This window comes from Chenopodium quinoa, unplaced genomic scaffold (assembly GCF_001683475.1).
Source record: "Chenopodium quinoa cultivar QQ74 unplaced genomic scaffold, ASM168347v1, whole genome shotgun sequence".
Lineage (NCBI taxonomy): Eukaryota > Viridiplantae > Streptophyta > Magnoliopsida > Caryophyllales > Amaranthaceae > Chenopodium > Chenopodium quinoa.
The window spans coordinates 661522-667521 of NW_018743074.1; the positions used below are offsets into that span (position 1 = coordinate 661522).

The following is a 6000-nucleotide window of genomic DNA, read 5'->3' on the forward strand; positions in this document are numbered from 1 at the left end:
TCACTTTCGGGTTGGGTCAAATTCAGATCAAGATCTATCAGGTCTAGATTAGTTCATATTCGGTTCGAATAAATTTGGATCGGGTTCAAAACGGGTTTGACCTGGTTAATTTTGGGTCGGTGGACTTTGAACGGGTTCACTGATTCCAATTCGATTGATTTCGTTTATGTTAAGTTCAGTTTGATTACCAAGGTTGATTATTATAAGGTCAATTCTGATTCAGATACTTTTCGTGTTTGGCTGATATTTTGGTTGGGTTGACCAATGTCACATACAAATAAGTACATTTTTAAAACTAGAGTAATTATCGATTTTTTTTATCTTGTTATTGGGTCAACATCAAGTCATTTATATGCCATTTTCCCATATCGTGTCATTAATATTATATGTTTAAATAAAAAAAAGGTAAATAATAGGTTGGGTTTAAAATTATGGTTGGTTTGAAATCAGGTCAGGTTAAAATCGGTTCGGGTTAATACCAGTTCGGATAAAAAACAGATCGGATTGAATCGGGTATTTGACGGGTCAATTTGTGTTCGGATTGAGTTCAAGTCGGGTCAAACTGGTTCGGTTTGAGTTCAAGTCGGGTCAAATCAGTTTTTGGTTGAGTTCAAATCAGGTTAAATCAGTGCCAAGTTAAGTTCAAATCGGGTCAAATTCGGATTCGGGTTGAGTTTAGTCTGGTTACATATCGGGTTTGGGTCTTGAATTTCTCGGATCAAATCAAATCGGTTACAGTGTGAAACGGATGGTTTTTTTTGGATCGGTTCGATTTTGACACCTCTTATCAATCCAACTTGATCAGAAACAAAAAATGGTAAAAGAAAGAATTCAATTACTGCAACTAAGCTGTTTGATTAGAGTAATGAGCAACAAGTCATATGTGTACCTCTTCTCCTAGATGCAAAATTGATACATTAGCTTTACAAATACACTACTTGAAATTCTTTGAATTTCAGCCAGCTGTAATTTATGTCACAATGCAGTGTGGATGCCAAATTGGCAAAAATGAATGAACTAGTACCAAACTGTGACTCCAAGCCTTCAGTTTACTTCTGGTCCAATTCTCCAAGCGTGAGTTTTACTAGGGCTTCACCTCTCTTTGCTTAATAAAGTTACTGATAATAATCATCTCATTCTCGTATCAAATCTTACTAGAGTAGAGTCGCCGGAATGTTATTTGTACCAGCCAACTAGGAGCCACCATAACAAGAAACAAAATCCGCAAGAAATAGCCTGTGGAGAAGGATATGTCATGTTAATGCAAAATAGATGTTTCAGATGAAAACAATGGGACCTTCAGCAGACCCTTTTCGAGGGAGAAGACTGGTCTTGGTTTAAGTGGTGACTAGGCCGAGGATTCCTGCACAACAAACACACGTGAACTAGCCTCGGGGGTGGTTGCCGAGGAAGGCCCCTCCGATGTTACCCGATGTTATAGTCAGTTCAATGTGGGAAGAAGAAGCTATGCAAGAGAATTAATTGCTTGAGGCTTATTGTGAGTGACCGATAAATGAGACAATTGATGACTTTTATACTTTTGCTCAATAGAGGAGGATTGGGCCCTTGAAGTCAGATGGGCTTGCCATGCTGCTGGGTTTGATTGACTTTAACATGCTTTGGAGAGTTGAACCTTGCTTTGAGCTTTTGTAATTAAGTCATTTGGGCCGGCCCAATTAGGTTAATCGAATTGGACCCAAACAAATGTGTCATGTTAATATCTATCACTGGCCAAAAATGCATAAATTTGTTGCAATGAACCCCTAAAGTAGTACGAGTAGTCGAGTAGTATATATAAATTTTCACTAATTTAGAAATAGGTTACAAAGGAGCTAGTAGCCTCACCTGGATAGAGAGAAGAACAATGCAGAGTGATTGTTCAGACATTTTTCCAAAACGTCTCAAACAAAAGTTCACAAGTGTCCCGTTCTTAGTCCCTGTTAAAAGTCCTGTTTGAGGGTCAAATCTGGTGGTATTCAAAATATTGTCAGATGAGGTAGGAAAGACTATGTATGAACTAGGGCTTGAGAAAATAGATTGAAACGATTACCTTGGAAGACGGTGTCGAGGACAAGGAATAATTCCAGCAATCTGGTAACAAGTAAGTCATAAAAAACATATTAAGCAATGCTCAAGGGCAGATTGTCAGATTATGAGGAGAATTGAAGAGAGGAGAAGCAAAACTAACCCGGGGAATTGACAGGATAAAATTGATGACTTGAGGGGCAAAGAAAATCAATAGTGTTTCACTGCTAAATCCACAGAGAATCAGAATATTACTCTTTCCAAACAAGCATATATGCAAAATGAGTCTTTCTCCTGAGATAATGCATGAATTACTTTATGTTTGATGATATATAATGGTAAACCATCTAACAAAATGACTTCATATGCATACTTTTAATTCTATCTTTTCACACATCAAACAGGTAGTAAACTCGTTAAGCATTCGATCAAAGAAACTGAAGACGGCTTGCTAGGCAATTACACAATGGATATTGCTCTCATCATAGACATGTTTCTAGAAGCGTGCATCTTATACATGAATACATATGCCTGTCCAAACTTGAAAGCAATTTCTCAGGTGTGTAGCTATTCCTAGTTAAGGTTTCGACCATAAAAGTACAAGTTACCAAGTAATTAAACAATATAGATGAGATGGTGTAGTTTCAATAACAAAAGAAAGCTATTTCACCTGAAGTGACCCAGAATTCCAGCAAAGTATATATATGTATCCCCAACAAAGATTGCAGACGGATACCTGAACACCGCGTCAAAGAAGGATCTCAAACAAAGTAACATAAAAGATGCCTCAAGTATATAACACCAGTCATTTAGCCAGTGAAATAATTACCAGTTGTAAGAGAGTAAAGCCAAAGATGTAGCAAACAAAGGTTGAATAAGATGAATAGAGAATAGATGAGCCAGCTGATACTCAGAATTTCCCGTGGATGCTACAATTTGCAAGATATTATGTATCAGAATCTGTCATGCACTCGATTGATCAGACTGTATAAAAATTACAACAATGTTTGTAGCAAATTCAAAAGATTATAGGCTTACTGCAGATGCAATGATTACTGTCTGCCCAACTTCAAGACCATTTATACCGGCATGAACATTAATAGAATTAGTGCAAAACACTGCCAGAAGGCACATATACAGTTAATACATTGATCCTGCATACATATAGAAGGGCAGCAGGCAATGTCAAATTAGTAGATGTCAAAAGCCACAACAACACAAGATAAAATTGCTTAACATTCGATCCAACTAATTACACAAGGTTTCACCTAGATCCAATGACTCGAACCCAATATGTGGAATGAGAGGCTTTGGGATTACAATGGTTGTATGACCGGTATAAGCCATCAACAGAGGAAGAGCAGCAACTAAAGGCAAGACCAGTTTCCTGTATGCAAAAGAAAATTTTAACACCTACGAGTAAATGGCAATTTTATCACGAAACTAATGATGTAGAATAGTATTTGTAAACAAGATTGATACTTACATTCTCCATGGAATGTCAAGAACGTCGTCAACAAATCCGAGCAATATCATGAAACAGATTGATGTCAAAGCTGAATTATACTGAACTAGCCACTACAAAAATTATTAATTATTCATTAGTACGACACATTACAAAATCCGTCTCTACATTAAAAGAGATGTTTCTAAATCAAAACTTACAGTGGAATCGGCAATGAAGTTTAATCGCCACGCCCAAAAACACAATCACGACGGCCAAAAACACTATCCCAACAACTATACCCAAGGATTCAGGTCTGCAAATCAATACAAACACATCATTACATCAATCATTATAATTAGGACAAACCTTTTACACAGCAACATGGCATCAATTAATTTACACGAGATAGTCAAAACAAATACTCCACATTTAAGTCAAGTTAAAACTGGGAATTGTGTGAGAAGTCAAAGTGTAACACTTATTTTAAAAAAAAACGAGCTTTTATTCACAGGTAATAAATCGAACCCAGGTATTAATAAGTACGGAGTACAAATTTAAATTAAGATACGAAAAAACTGGCACTTTAATGTTTCCTTGGGGAGTGCCAGCCTTATTAAGATCAAACCCAAACAGATTGCGACGAACCAGGTAACGAAAAGCGACGAGAATCATTCTCAGGGTTGTAAGAAATCCGACGAAACTGAAAGCGCCATTCATGAGTATGGATCGCTTCAATTCTCGTCGTCGTTTCTCAACAGAAGGTAAACATATGGGAGCAACCAAATTGAGGAAACACCCACAATTTTGGATTTCATAATTATGTATTCGGAATGTGTTTTTTGAGTATACACCTAACGGGAGAATAAAAGTAAACGTATGTTATGGGATCCAGAATTTTGAGGAGGTTCTTGCAAAATAAATAACACTGTACGGAGTAGATTTTTGATATTTATATAGAGAAAAATTTCCTTAGTACGTAGTATATTTTTCGATTTGGAAAGTGTATTCTATCATGAATTGCTATATATGCCTTTTCTTAAACTAGTCTTAAACTTGTGCAATACACGGGTGTTTAATGTTTTATAATAATTGTTGGAAAAATTCATGGAAATAATCCCACCTTTAGGCCATTTGTTTTTAATAGTCCCACCTTTAAGTTATTTTTTAATAATTCCACCTTTACTCCCATTCTTTTTTATTGGTCTCATTTAAACCGGTTGATGAGGTAAATTTTTATTTATTTTTGATTAATTTACACGTGGCATTACTTAATTGGTCACAAAAAAAAACCCAAACCCAATTCAGCCACCATCCCCACCAGACCCGAACTCCAAAACCACCCCACCAGCCTCCCCCCTCCCCCGCCCCGATTCCGACCACCCAACGCCGGCGCCGCTTAACCCCCTCTCCTAAACCACCAACACGCCAAACCCTCCCCCGAAATCCCAGCCAGCCAACCCCTCCCCCTAAACAACGCACCACCATCCTCATCAAAGTGAGCACACACTAGTGGGTACGGTCTGGTTGTGATGGCGTTTGATAGGCTATTGAGGGGCTACCGCTGTTTAATTGTTGTTAGTGGTGCGGCGTTTGGAGGTGGGTTAGGCGGTTTGTGTGAGTTAGATTGGGTTGCTGACTCGAAGCAGGCTGCGTGATTGATGGTTGTGGTTTGTAATTTTTGGTGTTGCATGGTTGTTGAGTTGCGGTGGCTGGCTGATTCGGTGCTGCTTGGGGTGCGCGACTGATCTGGTTGTGGTTGGGGTTATGTGGGATAGCTGGTGGCTGGTGATGTGGTTGTGGGGTTGTAGCTTGTTGTTGTTGCAGGTTGTTGTTGATGAATTAGAGGAGCAGGGAGCTGAATTGCGTGAGTGGTGGTTTATGCTCTGGCGGTTATGGAGGGAAGAAGGGAAAGGGGAAGGGGAATTAAAAAAAAAAACTTTGTTATAACAGGTTACATGACCGGTTGGACCAATAAAAAAGAATGGGGGTAAAGGTCGGATTATTAAAAAATAATCCAAAGGTGGGATTATTAAAAACGAACGACCCAAAAGTGGGATTATTCCCATGAATTTTTCCATAATTGTTTTTGAATTTTTATTTTTGCTCAGTATTTTATTTTCATATAAGAATAGTACTCCGTAAAAAATATTTTAATAGTAGTGTTAAATAAGAACTCCGTATTTTAAAATAACTAATTAAAAAAAAAGTATTTTAAAAGTAAAACATAGTTAAAAGTCTATCAAAACTTAAAAAAAAAAGAAAAAAAAAGAAATAAAAAAAAGGTATGTCATATTGTGAAAAACTGTATCTTATAGCCGTTTAGTCGAACTTGCAAATTTTATTTTTCAATATTAATATTTTTTAACTTTCTCAATTATTAGTATTCTATAATATGCATTGCATATATGTAAGATTTCTTTAACTTCCTTTTTCTTCTGCCATACGCAATATTGTGACTTATAAGAGCAGATAAGTTTTGAGCCTCTAACTATACCATTCTTCTGCCATATATAAGCAGTATCAACCAT

The 6000-nt window shown here is 37.1% G+C and overlaps 1 pseudogene; it reads right to left on the minus strand.

Moving 5' to 3' along the window:
• Window positions 1-844: 844 nt before the first annotated feature.
• LOC110731481 lies at window positions 845-6000 on the minus strand (annotated as a pseudogene).